At 36.2% G+C, this 21836-nt stretch overlaps 1 pseudogene; it reads right to left on the bottom strand.

Annotated features, from left to right (window-relative positions):
- Positions 1-964: 964 nt before the first annotated feature.
- LOC149228040 (KH domain-containing protein At4g18375-like) lies at positions 965-2534 on the bottom strand (annotated as a pseudogene).
- Between the last annotated feature and the right edge of the window lie 19302 nt (positions 2535-21836).

Here is a 21836-nt window from a genome sequence, read left to right as displayed (position 1 = left end):
TGATCACTTGATTATCCTGTAACCTGTAAAAAAACTTGGTACAAAGAAAACATAAGTGTGCTCTAGAAGAAATGGCCAGTTTCTTCATGATTCTTACGCAAAAAATTTATACCAAATAAAACAAATTAAGGACAATCAAAGTGTTGAAATTGACTTAATCATGATATTAAAAGTAATACTCCCTATTTTTGTCAGCTAACTTTTGTGCATAGCGAAAAGTTTGGCATTATAGATTTGTTGTGTCCTGCAGATTAGTACGTTATAAAAGCATACAACAATATCAAATTGCCAACTCTAAGCAAGTTAATCAGCATTTAAATAATCCACCAAATGTTCTTTTAAATTATTCTTCCAAATGTTCCATTATTTATTTTCAAACCTGCGTGAATTTTGTGAAAAGTGTGTTTGTTTGTTTGTTTGTTTTTTTTTTTTTTTTTTTTTTGCTTTCATCCAGTTCTTGTATTTCTCATGATTCTCGCAATTTTCATGCCTCCAAAGTTTTGTTTTATGCCAAAAACAATCACAAAATACTTAACATAAATTTTTTATTATTTTTTATATTATTTTTAACAATCATAACATGACTATGATAACCTAATGTATTAAGACAAGCATACAACATAATAACAAAAGACATTACCAACATAACAAAACATTATAACTATATTAATTAATGCAATTATAAAAGATAATAATATATTAATATAATTAATACAATTAATATATTAATATATTAATACAATTTTTATAACAAACATTAATTAATAACATAACTAACAAATATATACAACAAATTATAATTAAAAAGATAACATATTAAAACTATTATATCAACATATTAATACAAATAACATAACAAACATAACATATTATAACATATTATAATTAGATTAATATATTAATATAATTATAATAACAAACATTAAAGCAGAATCAAAACAAAATAAATAAAAACAAAATAAACCTAAAAATACAAAACAAACCAAAAGAAATGCAAAACAAAACGGGATTGCAGGCATATGAAGATTTTGGATGGATTGAGCATTTGCCCCATCTCAGCAAATGAAACTGAAACCGCAGGTACAATTGTTGACAACGTTTTTGAAGTGGATTGAGCAACCGAAGTCCTTGAAGAAATGGCACCGTCTTTATCAGTGGTTCCTGTAGTCTTTCCTTGCAATTGGAGAACGGCCTCAATAGTAGGTGAAACACCATCATTAGCCAACTCTGTTGCAGAAACTACAATTACACGTTCATCTGACTCTGCTTGTGCGTCTTCAACCTTAATATTTGCTCCTGTATCCTTCCTCATGGTTTTGATAGTATTGCCACCCTTACCAATCACCCCTCCAATTTTATCATTTGGGCATAGTACTCGAATAAAAAACTCCTCAGAACTTTTCTTAGTAGCAGAATTACCAATTTTTGAAAGAATGGGAAGAGTAGCGTTACTAAGAGGCCATGCACTTCCAGCTTCACTTCCATATCCCCCAAGTCCTGATAAATGTGAGGCATAACCAAGAATTGGAGCACCTACATTTTGATGTGCAAACAGTGAATCTCCTTGTGGAAGATAATTTGGCGGAGGTAATGCAGGCACCCCAGCAGGAACGGCTGAACTTTGGTCAGTTGCAGGTAAGATAAGACTCCAAGGAATTTGCTCCTTAGGTGGGTGTTTATACAGAAAAGCTGAAACTGCATAAAGTGCTTTCTTGACAGCGGTTGCATCTCCAGATATGACAACGACTTCACCAAAACTAAAAGCACAGCCTGGCAACTCATCTTTTGGCCGTATCTGAATTTGTGCACCGGATTCGCTTCTCAATTTTTGAATGTTATTTCCACCTTTTCCAATCAAACTTCCAATCTGGCTGTTAGCAACTAGCAAACGAGCATTCTGTTGCCCCTTTTTGTCAGCGTCGTTATCTTTATCTTTAACAGAAGATTCTTGGGCAATAACAGAATGGACTCTAAGAAGAGCATCCTGGGCAGGACAACTAGGTTCGTTTTCATCCCCGTTCTCATTATCCTTCTCCTTCTCCTTGCTGGGAGGTGGGCTGAAGACTACTATCACGCGCTCTTCAATGCCTGGAACAACATCTGCAACTCTGATTTTCGAACGCGTCTCTTGTCTCAAAGATCTTATTACTTTACCCCCTTTTTCCTATAACATTTCCGACAACATTACCAGGGCACAATATGCGATACACAGCACTATCAGCGACAGGCCAAGCTTGCTCTCTAGCACTGTCAGGGTTCCGCCTCTTATTTCTGTCATTGGTATCCGCAAGATCATTTTCCAAGCGTGTTCGCTTTCCAATCGCAGAGTGCAACCCCGCCATGGCAGAAAATCCTTTCACAAATAGGGTCTTCTCCTTCTCTTAAGGGAGTACACCTGGTAATGACAGGCGAGCTATTGAGAAATAAGCTAGAAGAAAACGCTCTCCAGTGTTTGTGGACTTAAACCCTAATCGCCTTCTTGACTCTCCTTGGTCGTTCAATAGGAAAAAGAAACCACAGCCTACCAGCATCAATCGAAATGCAACATATCGAAATAATGAGCCTTGTCATTTGGTTGGGAGTCGTAATACAATAGGGATGCACCAAAAAGGTAGTACCAATGCCAATGGAGAAATGATTCGGCGGTATGGAGGGAATGGTATTGTGGAAATCATTCAATATATCAATTCGAGCCATGGACAGTGTCTAAGTCACTCCACATAACAATCCATCTCATCGTTCATGAAAAAAACAAAAGAATGAAAGTCAATTCTTCTTCTTTTTTTTTTTTTTTAATAATAATAATAATAATAATAATAATATATGATATATATATATATATATATATATTATTACATGGGAATTTTTTTTTATTTATTTTTTTATTTTTTTTTATTTAAAAAACTAAAATTTAAAAAGATTAAGTTTTATCTTAAAATTTTATTTTATTTTTTTTAAGATGATTTTTCACTCATTCACAAAATTCTTTATTGTCGCATTGCAGATTAGTTCTCCAGCAAGAGTATTTTTATTTGGAATAAATCAATAGATTTTCTGATCTTCCTGATCGCACGAAGCGCAGGAAGAGAGCATACTAATCGCTTGATTTATTTTTATTTGTGCAGGGGGGGTTTTTAAAAAGGACTAAATTTAAAACTAGCTAAATACTAAAACATCAGAAAACTCAAACTTGAACTCCTTTGTGAAGATCCTGCTGTCACCAGGTTTCACAAGTTAGTTTTTCTAAAGAAAAATACTAGTACTGAATTAAATTCCTAATGCCTGATCCCTTAGCACCATCCCCGGCAACGACGCCAAAATGTTGGGCAATTTATTGGGCTTAAATTGCTGCATTAAATTATCGACCAGGGAAACTCGTAAGCTTGTGATGATGCCAGCAAAATATATGCAGGAGTAGGCAACTAACTCTATGTCTAGCTAAATTATTTACGATTCAATATAATATGCAAGGGAAGAGGCTCCTAACTAAGGAGGTCCTGGTTGTCCTTCCCTACAGTATCATAGAGAAATCATTGATTACATAAAACTAGAAACTTGAAATGAAGACAAGAGAATGAACTTTAATTGTTGTTCAGATTCAAAGAGAGAAGGACTAAATTAGTCTCTTGATTGTCCTCTCATGTACTAATCCAAACTAAACTAAGATTCATCCATAAGCATAAGAAATGAAATAACTTGAAACTTAAAAGCAAAAGAATGAATTTCAATTATCATGCAAATCAAATAGAGAGAGAGCCTAACTTAGACCCTTGGTTATCCTCTCATATGCTGATAAGATTCTAATTTAAAACTCATTCATCAATCACAAACAAATCCTCAAACATCTAAGCAATTAAATGAAATAAGATCTAATATGAAATAACATGTTCCTTTGATCCTTCTAGAGTGAGCTCAATTCTCCTAAGAACAAAGTGACAAGCTATTCCATATACTACATTAAGGCAACTTATATCTAAAACTACATAATGGAAATATATGTACAACTTATATCTAAAACTACATAATGAAAATATATGTAAAATGAAGCTTTATTCTATTCCATCATAAGTTGGATACAATGCTCCAAGAGTCCTCTCTTTGGAATGGAGGAGGTACTCCTATTTATACAGTGAGATGAGATAACAGACTCATAATGATGATCCACTAATCTCTCTTTTAGTTCCATACATATCTCAACCATCTAGACACATAACCCTATCCTCCATGATCTCCTCCATGAGGTCCATGATCTTCTCCATGAGATCATGATCTTTTCCATGAGGCTTATCTTATCAAATTCGAATTTGATCATTCAAGGCCACATAAAGATGCCCTGGAAGCTTCCTTTGTACCTACACATGTCAACAAACTCATTCTAATTGTTAGGTATACGTATAAGCATATTATTTTCTAAAGTTTAGCCATAAATCCACTTAAAAATGTTAAGAATTAATAAACTTTGGAAAAGCATAGTTATGACCCAATAATGAGGTAAATGTAATGATGTGGAGGTGGAATGGAGGTGACATGAAGGTAAAATGTGAAGATATTGGTGAATAATGGAGTGAAAATAGGGACTATTTTGAGGCCCAACAACAAGCATATGGAGGAAAACTGAAATAGCTTTATTGATAGAAGTAGTAGAAGAGAGGATTACAACCAAGATTTCTGATCTAGCATCATCCTCCCAGCATGAAATCTTAGGAGGAATCCTTTTCCAGACTTATCCATTATCCTAAACAGACAGGATTGTCAAACGAGTCATATTCTTACGTGGAAACCTACCTTATATCTGGGGTTCTTCTACCGAAGCAGACTAGGGCACATGCCTCCTGCGTTTCAGTCACAATCACCGAATCACTCGTGATCATCAGATGGATAGATTGGATATTGATGAGACATTCCTTGTGCAAAAAGACCAGTTAGGGATAGTATTTGACTAATAGTTGTGTTTGAACCAATGAACGAAAGCTGGGCTATGAGCTGGACCACTCTGCCTTCATGTGGAAAACACATCACTCGAGAGAGTGAGGAAATGATAGCTCCCATGCTATAAATGTAGTCACACCCAAGGACTAGATTGTAATCTAGAGGTCCTTGGACTACCATCACATTTAGATGAACGGTTTTCCCAGAAACAAGGCTGAGCAAAGTTCCAAGTCAAGTCTTTCACTTGATCTCATAAAGGAACCTTCATTCCATCCACCTAATTATTGCGAGTAGTCTGGTGAATGTAACGAAGCTTAGGGGGCATGCACCCTTGTCTATTTTGCGAACAAACCCAATTGTAGAGATAAGTTTCCTTGTAAGTTATGTGATTGGTCTGGGTGACCTTTCACCTTTGTCTATTTGGCAGACAAAGTGCAGGAAGTGTTTTGTCTAAGTATTGACAGAAAATCATCCTGCTTAACCATAGTAAGTTTCCATATGGTTACTGAGGACTTTTTATGCTGGGGGCATGCAAATCTTTTTATGCAAACAAAAACGACCAATTTCATTTTTAGATTTTTAGCATTTTTAGCTTTTTAGCTTTATAGTTTGGTCATTCCTAGCTTACATAAAAAGGACACGAGCATGTTTACGCAAAGTTCAAGCTCATTAAAAAATAAACCTAGCAATGAGCACATGTTCCACCAGAGTTCAAGCTCATTAAAAAATGAACCCACCTTTGGTAAATAACCATTGCGATCACATAATTATCAACTTTTGAACCTTGGTCGTGTTCTTACCATCACCTGCACTATTTTTTAGCCCATCATACGCCTCCATTTGATTGTTTACCCTTTTGAGGAATAGCTACGATGAGTGATTCTATTAGCCACCTTCTTTACACTGCCATGATTGAAAAGTTCCAAACCTTACCTGGAACTAGTTGCTATCCGAAAACATCACTCATTCCTCAAAAAAAAAGTCTCCTTCAAGCTCTTTTCATCTAACTCATAAAATATGAAAAGATTGCCAAGAAATTGGCCTCTCCAGCTCGTTAAAGCGATCGGAAGTGCCATCCCTCCTCTAGATTTTAATCTTTTTGGACCTGGGGGATCATTACACAAAAAGATCGAGTGCTTGTCTTGTTCGGCTCGTTAAAACTATCGAAAAGTCATCCCTTTCGTATAACTTTACACTTTTTCGAACTCAAGGGATTACATTACAGAAAAGGACCACTGGAGTTTCCTTTACATCTCTTTTTAGACTCTCTAAAATTGAAAAGGACCGAGTTATGTTTTTTGTTAAACTCATTAAAACAATAGCGACAAACTTGTCCATGTAGACAAGAGCGAGTTTCACTGTCGCTGGGCTTGTTAAAACATAGCGACAGGTTTTCCCGAAGGGAAAATTATAGAACAAGAATTTGTTATCCTCCTCAAGCTTGACAAAAATAAAGAGGTACTGGTCAGCAATGACTGGGGAAAAATTGGGAAGAAAACTTGAAGAACTTTATTGGTAGCAGGTCGCTCTTGAACATGACACTTTCACTCCATCACCATGATTGAGTCAGGTTGGGTTATTCTGTTCATCGGTCATATCACCATTGGTCATCCATACCATCCATTTTTGGGGTTAACGCTACCAATCCATTTCAGTGTCACCGATATGTTCAAGAGAATTCGCTCAGAGAATTCACCAACCTAGCTAATGTCTCATCCGCTGCAATACCTTCACTCTCCATTTTTCATGACCACCACCCTGAACCTTGTATCATTAGACCATTTTCACCTCCACAAAATAATTTGTTCTGTGTCGTAGATGTGGGATTCATTAAGACCCCCCTATGATGGGTCACTTCTTGTTGACATCAGCTCATTATCCAAGAAGCTGACTTAGGAACAACCCTTTAGTACTTTGAAGCTTGCATACCTCAACGGCAAGTTTCTCACTTCCGGCGACAGGTTTACATCAGTGGCCTTCAACCAAATTATTTTGCGTGGTGTTTGACATTGACACATGTATTTACACGACGTGAATTGTACTGCAGTACCTTGAGGGTCATTATCATTATCAGTGATTCCTCTCGCGCCTGTTAACAGCTTACATCATTGGCTAGTAATCAGGCGATGTCTTTCCATGTTCAACATCAGAACATCTTTTCACATGGACGAACTTATACTTCGGGCGAAGATTGAACGAGTTTGAAGACCACAGATCTAGTTTCATCCATCCGAGCTACGATATATTTAGGAAAATAAAGACATCAAATGTACATAACAGCTGCATAGATAATCATCCAAACTAAGGGATGATGGCTCTACCAGAATCATCAGTCTGCCACACAGACGATTGTCTGTCTTATGTACATGAAAATGAATTTATAAAGTTGAGCATGGGAATGCCTACCTCAACTAGATCATGAAAATATTATGAAGATAATGTATTCTATTATATCTTATTATAGGTCACCTTCCAATTCAGAAAACCTCGGATCCTCATTATAAAGCATTTCACCCGACATCAAAAGATTTACGACCTCATGCTTCAGGGGGAAACTGTTATAGAATTATTTGGGCACCGCAACACCAATCACATATGTACATAAACCAAGGGCTTCTAAACCCCTAAAAGTGTTGTTTCATACCCTAAAGGAGCAAGGTCAGCTGATTACATCATTTCCCAGAAGTTCTCCCTGAAAAACTACTCAGAATTGGTCAAAACTGGACCATACAGGCTAGTCAATGCTAATGGTGCAATGCATACTAACTATAACACTGGCTAGGTGCAATGCATACTGAAAGAGCCTTCTCTAGGGTGTGATGGGTGAGAGTAGACAAATGGCAGAGGTAGTTTGCTAAGTGGAAACCCAGGGAATATTCTAGAAACTTCCCCTGTGACACTTGCCTCTCTGAATTCACCCAGGATGAGTAAGAGATCATGAAATCTCCAAGTGGAACCAAGAACTATCAGTGAAATGACACTAATCAAAATCCTAGAAGCCGACTCACCCACCTGCAAACATCTATATATGGATCCCTCATCCTAGAGATCCAAAGGATGGAATTTTGTATTTTGCAAGGAAGTGATGTTGGTTTCTCTTTGAAGACATTGTTGGGTGATCTTGCTTTGTATGAGGTGAAGAGGACTTTCATGCTAGGAGGATGATGCTGGATCAGACAACTTGGTTGTAATCCTCTATTCTACTACTTCTATCAATAAAGCTATTTGAGTTTTCCTCCATATGCTTGTATATCTCTGAATCTTTTATTTGTATATGCATTTATATGGTTAATGTACATCTGATCCTACATTTTTTATGGTTATAGAGCTCTATGATTTGATGGTATTTTTTTGCCTTGACTCTATAGGTGTTCTTTGAAATGGGACAAGTGAGAAAGGAGTGGTGAAAGCTCTATAAAAGGAGAGAGGAAACAAGCAAGGAGACTAGCGAAAGACTGAGGTTGGTACACTCTGCTTCTCTCTCATCTATCTCTCATAAAGGAAAACACAAGTGACTTTAAATTGTTTGTTTCTAAGATAGCTACCCATCTTAGTGGGACTAGCAGCTCTGAATGGACACTAGTTTTCTTGATAACACCTTTTCTTCTAGATGAGTAACCAAGAAGTATTCCTTCATCTACTCTAGCTTCAAACTTACCAAGTTTTTCATCATTATTTTTTATCAAACATTTGCTTCCAAAAACTCCAAAATTCTTTATAGTGGGAGGCTTACCATACCAAAGTTCATACAAATTTCTATAACTATTCACATGAACATGAGCCTTGTTGAGAATATTTACTGCAGTATGTGCAACTTCACCCTAGAAGGTGTCAGGAGTTTCCGACTCATCAAGCATAGCACGAGCCATTTGATGAACAGTTCTATTCATTCTTTCTGCGATGCCATTTTGTTGAGGAGTTTTAGCTACATAAAATTTTATTTTTATGCCATGTTGTTCATAGAAATCAAAGAATTCATTTGATATGTATTCTCCTCCTCGGTCAGATATGAGACATTTGATTTTTAGATCTAATTCATTTTCAGCTAATTCCTTGAATACTTTAAATTTATCAAATGCTTCATATTTGTGTTTCAATAGACCAATCCAACACATTCTAGAAAAGTCATCAATGAATAAGCTATAGTATTGTTCTCCACGACGTGTCTTTTTCCTTATTGGTCCATAGAAATCAGTATGTATAAGTTCAAGAGGTTTACCTGTTGATCCTTCTTTGGCACTGAATTGAACTCTTGTTTGATTACCAAATTGACATGAGTTACATATGGTACTTTTTGGTATGGTTATGTAGGGTATATCACGAACAGATTTGAGCCTGCTTGATTTTCTTATTTAAGTGAAACCTATTGTCCCGACCTTTTGCGCCATAACCAATTTTCATGTTCCTTACCTAGGTAACATTTTTCTTGGCCACCTTTCAAATATGCAGATTGCTTGGGGTTCTTGTTCCTTTTATTATGGTCTTTCTTGTGTCAAGTTCACGAACCACACATTCTTTTGATCAGAATACCACCTCATTTCCTTCATCACATATTTGTCTAACACTAAAAAAGTTATGCTTTAATCTATCAACATACATAAGATTAACATCTTTAACTTTTTCTTTTAGAAAAACATAACCTTTACCCTTAATGACAACAGGTGAGTTATTTCGAAAAGTGACATTCTTTTCTTTCTCTAAAGCATTATACAAAATAAATTTATCTTTATCACTTTTCATGTGTTTTGAGCATCTACTATCAATGTACCATTTATTTTCTTTTACTTCTGCAGATAATTCTATTCCACAACTTTCAAACTATAAGTCCTTCCTTTTCCATACCTTAGAATTTGTTGATATTTTCTCCTTTTGAGATGTTGGCTGTAATTTTCTCCTACATTCAGATTCTTCATGTCCAAATTTATTTCAAAATGAGCATTCAGTTTCGTCTATAAGATATGAGAAGATATTATAAGAGTTCTTTTAGACTCATGTATCATTCCTTTTTTTTCTTTCCTCTATAGTCATGACAGTTTTATATGCAACACATTGAGAAACATTATGACCAAAATTATGACATTAGAAACATTTTACATTAAAGAAGAAATTTCTTTGATCATAGAATATTCTGGTGTTGCTTACTTTTCGAGTGGTTCTTCTGTTGTTGATCATCCTTGGATTGGAGTGAACATGATATACCTGTAGAGTTTCTTTATTCTTTTGCTAACGACTGAAGCTTTGCTGAATGGTTTTTGTTGCATTACTGAAGCTTTGGTGACTCATTTTTGCTGCATTACTGAAGCTTTGGTGACTGATTTTTGCTGCATTAATTAAGCTTTGTTGACTAGTTTTTGCTGCATTTAGATAGCATCTGGTGGTGGCTAAAGACTTCTCTGTTTGAGATGTTTCTCCAATGTATCCAAGCCATGTCTTCATAAGAGGAGAGCATTATACCTTGATAATTTCATCTAAGGTTACAAATACTTTAGCAAATCTAAGATTCATACTTTTTATTTTCTCAAATTCCTTTCTTAGACTTACTACTTCACATTCTAAATTCTCATTATGTTTTTCCTTTTCTATGAGTTGATGCTTCAAAGTATCTATGGCTAATTTGTTTTCTTCCAAAAAAAATTTGAGTTGAGTAATTTCTTGAAAGAAATCTTTTTACTCTAATGCATCCACAAATTTATCATTGCACTCACTAGTATTTTTCTCAAAAGCCATGAGTAATCTAAGATCTTGACCAAATTCACCTTCTTCACTATTTGACAAGACATCGGTATTTTCATGAGTATAATAACTTCTTCTACTCTCAAACAGTCTCCTATTACCTTTTGCAGTATCCTTCCCTTTTTCATGGTTGTCTTTATGAGGACATTTAGCAATGTAATTACCGACTCTACCACAAGAAAAACATTTTAAGGGAATCTTACCTCTGAACCTTCTAGTGCCCAATTGAATTTTCTTTACAAAGTTAACCTCATCTTCTTCTGATACGTATCATGATTCCTTGTGTTCTTCCTTTTCTTTTCCTTTGGTAGATGCTTTAAATGCAGCTTCTTTGACTTCTAAGGGATCGCCTTTCCTCATTTCAAAAGAAGCTAGAATCCCATGAATTTGAACAATAGTAAGAGTCTGCAAATCCTCCTTCTCTACAATGGCAGACACTTTTGACTCGAATTTAGGAGTTAGAGATCTTAAGATTTTGTCTACTAAAGTAGTGTCCTTTATTTCTTCACCCAATGTCTTCATGTGATTTACAATCTCATCTATACGTAGAAAGAAACTGGTAATAATTTCATCATTATGCATTCTGAGAGTTTCATATTGAATTCTGAGAGTTTAAAGTTTAGCACTTTTTACCTTGGTATTGCCTTTATAGCTTTGAATGATTATTTCCCATATTTCTTTTGTTTTGTTTAGTTGCATAACTTTAATAAATTATGATTCTGTCAGACTTCCTAATAACGCATTGACAACCTTGGAATTTGTTTCATATGTCTTCTTTTCTACTGCATCTGTGGGAACTGCAATTGGATATTGGTAACCCCCTTCCACAATTTCCCAAACATTTTCTCCTAGAGATAAAATATAGGATCTGGTTCTTGTCTTGTAATATATAAAATTATTTCCATTAAAGAGTGGTGGTCCAATAGATGTTGATCCATATTGATTGGTCATCTTGGGAGATCTTCCTTCAAGTGATCAAGCTTCTTTTGAAGGACCTGCTCTGATACAATTGTTGGGAAAAATACTGAGAGTGGGGGTGAATCAGTATTTTAAAAACTCACAATAATTATTATTTTTTTATTTTTTATTTTTTCTGAAATGTATACGCGACATGACTGAACTCAGCTAGCGTATAAACACGGCTTTTATAAAAGGAACTAGCGTATGGTCAGTAAACTTGTAAAAAAACTAATTCTTTATCTGTTAAACTTGAACCAAAATGTAAGGGATTTATCAGTCATTTGATAAACAATAAACAAGTGCAGTAAGAACAAAATAAAGTATCACACATAAGTAACACACATGAACACCAAGATTTAAGGTGGAAACCCAATGTTGGATAAAACTACCGTTGTTGTCATCTTAGTCTTCAAAACTTATTAATATCAAAAACTTCTTACATTTTTGTATTGGTGCAGACTCATACCAGTTGGAGGCACCTACCTACTGAAGCCTACAACGTTCACTCATTCTCCAACTCCTACTCGAACAGATCTTTGAGCCCTTGATTTGATCACCAACTACTACTTGCAAGAAGCTTCGACTTCCTCACTGAAGGCTCCAACCCTCAGCACCATCCATGGACCATGTTTCATGAATTTTCACACTGGATCCAATATCAACACTTATGATCAATCATCACTATAACATAATCATCAATCTCTAACACTCAGAATCAACCAATCGCTGAAACCCAATCACCTGACACTTAATCAAAACTCAACCTATCAACTGGAACAGTCAGATCACTATGACCAGTACACATCACTGAACTCAAAATACTATATCAACGGATAGAATCAACTGAAACCCTGATCATACAAATGCCAAAATGTATACACTACATCACTTAAGGCAACCCGTGTGCATACATGCTTTTATGTAGAGAAACCCACGTACAGATCTTAATATACTGAAAACTAAAAAATTGTAATTCTGAATTAGGCACAGAGTTGACCAGAGATATTTTGAAAAGTTATGTTAGCGTATGGAACCCTCATAAGGTAAACAACATCAATAATATTTCAACCAATCATATAAGCAAATTTAACTTCATCATTGAATCAGTTCTACTTCAAACATTATCACTCAACCCAGATCAACATGAGGACACCATTGACAGATAGTAAAGAAGCAACATCACTAATTAGTTTGATCAATAATTTATGAACATAAACCCTTACTTTATATACGTGACTTTGAAGAAGAAAACCCGAGTGTATACATGCTTTTCCCGACACCAAATTGCATATAGATCTGCAAATTTTGACCTAAAATTGAGCAGCTCTCCAGAACTTCAGAAAGACCCAGATGATAATATTCAAAGATAAAAATAGGTGTCAGTACTTAGATATAGTCAATCCATGAGTATATTGTGCAATGAATAGTCATTTCAGGTCTCATGATCTCGATCCATCATTTTTTTTTCAACACGAAAAAAAGTAATATTTATATTATAAAAATATATAGAGGAGAATTTGTACATGATAAGAAAGATGGAGGATACATGTTATAGCTGAATTATGGAATTCAAGCCAATATATATGGGTTGATAAAAAATGCTAACATTAGATTGGTCATCATGTTCAGCATAATATAGGCAACTTTTGAGGCATTAATTAGATAGAAAGCAAGATGTAGATTATAAACTAAAGTCTTCCAAAATTGAAGGTTTCAGATACATACCAGATTGATGACTATGAAAAATGAGAGTTAAGTACCTGGCATGTGAAATTCCTGAACATGGAAGGATTTGTTGTCCACTGAGATGCACATCATCCATACACCATGATAAGAATAGAGACCTTTCTTCGATAGAGCATCCGCAACTGTGTTTTTCCCCTGTCAATATGGGCAATCGAGTAATCCTTCCTGCAATTCCATATTGTCTCAATTCTGTTGAGCCATCCCGATAAGTTGTTGTTCCTTATGACATGTTTTTACTGAACATGGTCAATAATCATCTTAGAATCTCCAAAAATTTTCAGCTCTTGTATGTTGAGAAATTCATAAAAGATTAGAAGACCAGCAAGACCCAAAGGCTCAGCTTTATTGTTGGATCTAGCCCCTTCATTCCAATATATTTCAAACTGCTGTCCATCAGTAGGGATGATATAAAATCCGCATGCACACATTCCTTGTTGAGCTACCCCATCAAAATAGGCACGCGGAAACCCCAAAGGATCCATTTTTTGAGCCTTCTTCCCACATTTGTACCAGGATTGTTTTAGTAAACAAAGGGAATTGTGCATATGAAGGATAGATTCAAAAAATGTTAAATTACATTCCAATTTTGAGTTGAAAATAACTCCATTCCGCCATTTCCATATGGCCCAAATGGCCAACAATGGAATGGGTCGCCATTCGATATTCATATCGCTCCAACATCTAAAAGCATCAACTATAGTGGGGAAAGTGATTCTGTTGAGTCCGAAATGTGTAGCCAAAATTTGTCATATCAGCTGAGATTTTGGACAGAGAATGAACAAATGAAGATTGTCTTTCGTGTTGGCTATACATGACAGTGTTTGTTGGTGCATAATTATTTCAGATCTATGTGACAATTATGGCCCTTACAATGTAAATATACTTCAGATTGAAATATTCATCAGAAATCCTTTCACTTGCACACTTAGTACATTGACATTCACGTCTTTATATAGTTTATCCCTTATCCAATACCACAGGTCCAAAATACATTAGTGCTTGCTGGGATGGCATCCCCTAGGGTCAATTTTGGGGCAAAAGCCCACGTTTTGTTGTACAAAGATGTAAAGTCTTCGCAAGGTGTGGTTGCGGAGCGCATAGATAGTTAAAGTGTCATAAAGGGTTTTACCCTTCTTTTATGTAAGTTGAGTCAGCTTTTGAAGATCCACCCATGGTCCGCAGACCATGGGATTATATAAATGTTTGTGTCTTAGGATGTCTAAGGCAAGCAATAGAGACAAAGATGAATGTAATGGGTCAATAAGAGGAAAAGCATAGAAGTCTTATAGTTGAAGAGAGGCTCTGCCGCTGTGTGTGAAAAGGCCTAGAGTAGGGTTCGCAGCTGAGTACGCAGAGCCCTGCAGCTAAGTGCGCAGGGAAGTCTTGAGTCTGTAAGTAGAACTAAGTATTAATAAAGAAGATTATTGTAGAAATACTTGTGTTTATCTCTCTACTACTGTTTTTATGAATGTGACTTATGTTATAATGGGTTTATGAAATAATGATGTATTGATGCATGATTTTACACAACTTACACTGTTATATGAACACAATTACTATTTACTATTTATGCTAAGTTTATCTTGTTGCATGTTGAAGTTATCGAACACTTAAGCTAATCTGAGTAATTACGTGGTGATACGTAGTCTTTGATGTGTGTAAGTAGTCGATTCACCTATTTAGGGTCCACAAAAAATAGTCGTAAACATTCACAGAGGTATAGACGCTGATTAAGGGTAGTTATATCGATAAGGCTTATCGATCTGTGCAAAGGCAAATCTAGAGCATAAAATTACATAATTCTCATCTCTTGGTGCGGAAACTTAGTTCCAGCATCCCCACATACTGCTTCGGTTGAGACTTCAGTTCACACTCCATAGGTTGGTGTCGAAAGGGCTAGTAGTGTAGGGATTTATTTGGCAAAACTAACTCTGAACTTGGGTCAGGACCCATTAAGCCAATAGATGGTTCCGTTGCTGTAGACTGTCCCACACTTTTTGAGCAAGAAATGGAGGTATTCATGACTCTGGAGGAATATCCCACCCTCCAGGCCCATAACATAGAAGCTCATGAATTCCAGCAACAATATGATGAGGTAAGGGCAACAACATGCACCATTGCTGCCACACAACACCTTGCTAAGCTGCAGGAGGCGAGACAACTATTTACATAGGGGAAGCAGTGTAGAGGAGAGAGGCAGTCCTCAAGGCCAAATTGGGGTATTGGTTGGAGGAGGCCTACATTATCTCCGCCAACGTTCAGGATAAATTGGAAAATTTACAAAGTACGCAACAGAAAATTAAGGAAGCCAGTGCAGGACCGGCAACAGAGTAGCTAGTGGAGCAGATCAAGCAGGTAGCCATGCAGAGCGCAACTGAGGTAGCAGTAGTGAGAGTAGAGCTAGGGGATCTTCGCTGTAAGATCTCCGCACCAGCAGAGTGACTTGAGGGCGAGTCGCGAGTTTTATGTTGGGGGCCTGTTGGGATGGGGTCCTCTGGGGTCAATTTTGGGGAAAAAGGCCAAGTTTTATTGTGTAAAGATGTAAAGTCTCAACAAGTTGTGGTCATGGAGGGTGTAGATAGTTAAAGTGTCATAAATGGTTTTACCCTTATTTTATGTAAGTTGAGTCAGCTTTTGAAGATCTATCCATGGTCCACAGACCATGGGATTGTATAAATAGGTGTGTTTTAGGAAGTCTAAGGCAAGCAATAGAGATGAAGATGAATGTAATGGGTCAGCAAGAGGAATAGCATATAATTTTTAGAGTAGAAGAGAGGTTCTACAGTTGTGTGCGCAGTGGCTTAGAGTAGAGTCTGTAGTTGAGTATGCGGACCCCTGCAGCTGAGTGCACAGGGAAGTCTTGAGTCTGTAAGTAGATATGAGTATTAATAAGGAAGATTATTGCAAAAATACTTGTGTTTATCTCTCTACTTTTGTTTATATGAATGTTCCTTGTGCTATATGGGTTTATCAAATAATGATGCATCGATGCTCAACTTTTCATGACTTATACTGTATATGACTGCAATTATTGCTAACTATTTATGTGAATATTACCTTGTTGTATGTTAAAGGTATTGAAAACTTAAGCTAATCTAAGTAATTACTGGGTTATATGTAAAATTTGATGCGCGTAAGTAGTGGATTCACCTATTCAGGGTCCGTGAAAGACAGTCGTAAACATTTGCAAAGGAATAGAAGTTGATTAAGGGTAGTTATATCAATAATCCCCAAAGGCTTATCGATCTGCACGAAGGCATATCTAGGGCATAAAACGACATCACACTCATCTCTGGGTGTGGAAATTTGGTTCCAACATCCCCCCATACTTCTTCGGGTGAGACTTCAGTTCACTTTCCACGGATTGATTCCTAAAGGGCCAGTAGTGTAGGGATTTGTTTGGAAAAACTAACTATGAACCTGGGTCAGGACCCACTAAGCCAACAATGCCAGTGGTAATATTTGTCAAGATTAATATCTGTTGTCATGCTCATTACTATGGGCCAATACAATGGTAAGGACCACTGGTATTTAGAATACCATGGTGCAAAAACGATACACTACTTTGCCTCACCAAACTTGTGTGTATATGATCTGATATGATAATATACTAAAAACTAATGTAGAATTGATTATCCATTAGTGATTTGAATGATAACCGAAAGCATGGAAAACGAGGAAAACTAGTGGAGAAAAACACTTTATGACAACTGATAAACCATAATTAAGATGCAAATAGAAGTGAAAACAGTGAAAACACAAATATACTAGATAACAATATTGATTATGGAGTCCGTCCCTGATGGACTACGTCTTTGGGTATGCCTTCAAGATGGGCAACCATTTTTATTAGGAATGAGAAGAATAAGTCGATTACATAGTGATTTTGATAGACTAAACTTGCACACATGCAATCCTAACCTCTATCATCAGATAGCTCTCTAAACCAGCTTTTCAATGCCACTTATGGTTTCCAAATCCGACTCCGGATGCTCCCAAAAACACTAAAAACAAAATCGCTTCTATCCCTCCAGAAGCTGCATACAAAATTTGAAAACTACCCTTCCTATTCTCCAATAAGCAATTTTGCCTTTATAGGCCTGCAAATGCATAAAAAGCACCTCAGTCTCAAATAAGCATGAATGTTCTAACTTCTGGGTTACAAATGCCTTGGTTTAGTGACAAATTTCCACCTTAGGGTTAAGTTGCTTGGTCGAATTAATTTGTTTTAAACAAACTAACAATTAAAATGCAAAAATGAATTTAGAAACCCCAAAACCATTAGCTGTTAGCACTGATTGGGCGGGTTTGGACATCTGATGTGAGCACTGGACAAAACCTGCAGTCATCGCACCGACAGTTCTGCTCTGTGGTTATGACATTGTTGTTCACATGTGATAACAGTTAACATTTTCTGCGTCGTCAAAGGTTGTCGGTGTCAACAGTTACAAAACCCTAACAGTTTAACCATTACCGAATCCACATGGCAGACTCCTCCGATGCAGTTTGCTAATGGTTTAGCACTGCAGTGAACTCTATCCTCTACCTGCTGACTCCCGATCACATGAGCCGCAGTCCCACTGCGGCTAGGGATGGAAGTTTGACCGATATTTGTTTTTTTTATAATGTTTTATAAGCCAAGAGGGTTTAGAGCTAGGGTTAAGACTTTAGAACTTTAGGTTTTCAATGCGATAGGTTTTGGACTAGGTTTAGCATAGTTTTTACATTAAACATAGGACAAGAGCATAGTTTAGGTTTGAGCATTAGGTTTTAGGCATAGGATTCTTAGGGTAAATAAATGATGAAAAGATAGCTTAGGAGTTAGGGTTTAGGTCTAGGCTTAGGTTTTAGATTCCTTTTAACTGTTAAAGACCCATGTCAGCTTTGCAAAATTACATCGGCAAAACTGAAGCCTTTACCAGACGATCAACCCTGGTACATCCTTGTGGTCTCTGTGCGACATTCATCAACATTGCATGACGATGACCATCACATCTTTGAAACTGACACTAGCGGTGACGATGACAAGACTATGTCATCGACCAGGTACTTTAACTTGAATCCTTTTACACAATCAACTGAATGCCATGAAACCATAACTTTGAACATTACCTCAACATCCTGATCATAACCAACATTGTCGATCTGTCAAAGCTGAATTGAAGTGACGACGACACTGAACGACACCCATGAACATTGATGACGACACTTTAAACACTTGTGCAATTGGATCGATGGATCCTCCTGGATCATTCCTCTCCACTTGAAAGCTTTTGGACCACAAAAGTTTGACTAAACAATTAGTCGATGAGGGTAGAACTCCCTCTCTTTCCATATTGACCTGACGATGTACCAATGCATTTGATCAATCACCTGCAGATGATGACCCTGATGATGCTGACCATGATACCTTTTGATTTGGTGACCTGTTTCTTCCATCCGCAGTATGAACAACTTGCGACGATGGGCAAACAACCTGTTATCAACATGGCAATTGAATTCTTTCCACGAAGAATCATGAGTTAGTGATTCAGAAACATCTTTGAAAACAATATTTGTAGAACTTTGTTCAATACATCTGATGGGTATTAACAATCTACTTTCTGGAATAACTGAAATATTCAAAGACTCCTTTGATTTTGATTTTGTATAAATTACTTGACTTGATTTACTTTCTTGTTGACTGATTACTAAGTGAATTTGTTGCCCATAACTCATCCAGTTGTGATGTAAAGATTGTTCCAACTTAGTTTGATTCTGAAAGTATCTAAGTAGTTGTTGATTTACTTAAATCACTATGTCTATTAACTAATATTTCCATTGACTAACACTTTCACTTATTGCATTAGCTTTCAAACCATGGTAAGGAAAATTTACATCTGCTTTCAAAAATTCTTTATCATGAAAACTTATAGACTTTCTCTCCACTTGAAGAGAGGCTTCATTACTTTTAAAAGCATGAAATGATGATGCAATACTAAAGAAATGTGACACTAACTTTCCCCAATACTGACCTGCACCCCTGAAACTGAAAATAAACATACCATCTGAAACAAGTCTCTGATTAGACTCACATGTACCATTCCCTGCAATACACTACTAATGATGATAGCTTCTAGAATTCAGTTGAATGAATGAATTGAGATTCATTCTGTCTTTAAGAAGATGTTCATAGGACATTAAATGTATCTCATGTTGCTCATCTTGTTCATGAATAAGACTTCTTGGAAAATAATTAACCACCTTAACCAATTGATCTATAAACTGAATCTCGCATCTCGAACAATCAACCTTATGTTGTTCCTTAATAACCATGAGTACATATTTACTTGAACTTATAAACTACTTAACTTGATTTGAAACAGTTAAATCCAAGTTTGATTTGACTTTATGTGCCCTAACAATAAATTCAACCCCTTCTTTCTTTAGGTGATATTTATGTTCTCTTCTGTAAAAGACTGCATCTCTATCATAAAGATAATGACTCCCTAAGACAACTCCACATATTTCTACTGGGACCACATCTAACTCCACTTCATCAATGTACTTAGATGTAATTGCAAATTTTAACTGACACTGCTTTGTGACATGTATCTGAGTTGGTTTATTAATCCAACCTAATGGGTATGGTCTTGGACGATTCTGTGTCTCCAATCCCAATTGATTAACTATATGCTCATATATTAAATTTTCTTGTGACCCACTGTCAAACATTGTGTCAATCTTTGTATGCTTAGAAACTATCCTTATGTGGAAGAGTTCAACTCGTTTATCCTCATGTGAAGGATTTATGTTTGAAGAAGATACATTAGATTTCGAACTTGAACCAGTATCAAAAGTTTTACCTGTCGTAACCATGGCGGTTATCATCCTTTCATCACCTAGATCTGAACATAGGTCCTGCTGGACTACTGCAATGGCCTTGTTTTCATCCTTCACCTTAAGGAACTTTTTTGGCTTAAGTTCTGGATGAAGTTTCCAGCACTTCGATTCATCATGACCGATTCTCTGGCAATGAGAGCAAGTAGGTCTTTCCTTCTTAATGATCGCTGATTTCTTTCTGTTCGAAATGTTCTTCCCCTTACTGTCACTGGAATCTCTGGTTTCCATCTCTTTGGATGACCTAGATGACAACTTGAATGGTCTGCCACCTAATTCAATATGTATGGCCTGAACACACACCTTGTCAAAATCATCAGGATTAAACATTAATAATCCTAGGAGTCCAAACTACATTCTTTATTAATTCTTCATCCATATCCCTTTGTTTTGCGTCGGGAGTAAACTTCAATTCATATTCTTTCATAAATCGTATCAGATCTAGATTATCTCTCATTTTGATAAAGTATGCTACAAATATGAATGTAAACTACTGATGTATTTTAACAAAGTTTCACGTGTATCTAATCAAATACCAAGTGCCAATGCTTTTTTCCTGAATTCCTGAGTAAACTCCTAAACACTCTTCCCTTTACCTTGCCTCAGATGCTGCCAATCAATAACAACTTATTGCATGTATCCTAAAGGATAGAACTATTTCCTAAGAGCTTTCAAAAACTTAGATCATGAAGAGATAAATTTTCTTGTACGCTTAACATCTAACTAAGTTTTGCTTTCCCACCAGATTAAAGATGTTCCCCCCCACTCTAAGTGTAGCTAACTGAATTTTATTTTTATCTTTAGAAATGTTCTGAATACGACAATACACTTCTAACTGCTTTATCAAGTTATCTAACTTTTCAGGATTCATTTCACCATCATAAACATGTAACTCAAATATAACATCAAGTTTCAAAAGAGATGTTTTCTTAGGTTTGTTTTATGTTTTAGATGCTGTATTGGAAGAAAGAGAAGAAGAAGAAGAAGATGATGGAGATGATGGAGGTGAAGGAGGTTTATCAGCCTTGCCTTTATCTTTGTCCTTCTTTGATGCCTTTGAAGAAGAAGCATCTCTCGCCTTCTTGTCTTCGTACAATTCTTCCAACATCTGTTGCATAGTTAAGAACGCCTGCTAAAACTGTTCCTCACTCATCTTAGTCTCAGTGCTTTCACTTGCATCAGGTCCTGGCATGGTCGACTTCTGAATGATTCGTCGCTTTCCAATCTCTGGATCGATCTTCTCAAGGATTCCTTCTCCTCGTTGTGACTTAGACCTAGTTAACATTCAATGGCAAGTCTACAAACGAATCCTGCTCTAATACCAAACTATATTATCTGATATGATCATATACTAAAAGATGATGTAGAATTTATTAGCCATTAGTGATTTGAATGATAACCAAAAGCATGGAAAACGAGGAAAACTGTTGGAGAAAAACACTTTACGACAGCTGATAAACCATAATTAAGATAAAAATAGAAGTGAAAACAACGAAAACACAGATATACTAGACAACAATATTGATTACGGAGTTCATCCCTGATGAACTACGTCTCCAGGTCTGCTTTCAAGATGGGTGACCATTTTT

The sequence above is a fragment of the Pinus tabuliformis genome, chromosome J, assembly GCF_031772625.1.
Source record: "Pinus tabuliformis cultivar Carrire ecotype Pingquan chromosome J, CPIR1, whole genome shotgun sequence".
In the NCBI taxonomy this organism is placed as follows: domain Eukaryota; kingdom Viridiplantae; phylum Streptophyta; class Pinopsida; order Pinales; family Pinaceae; genus Pinus; species Pinus tabuliformis.
This window is presented reverse-complemented; position numbering and strand designations above follow the sequence as displayed.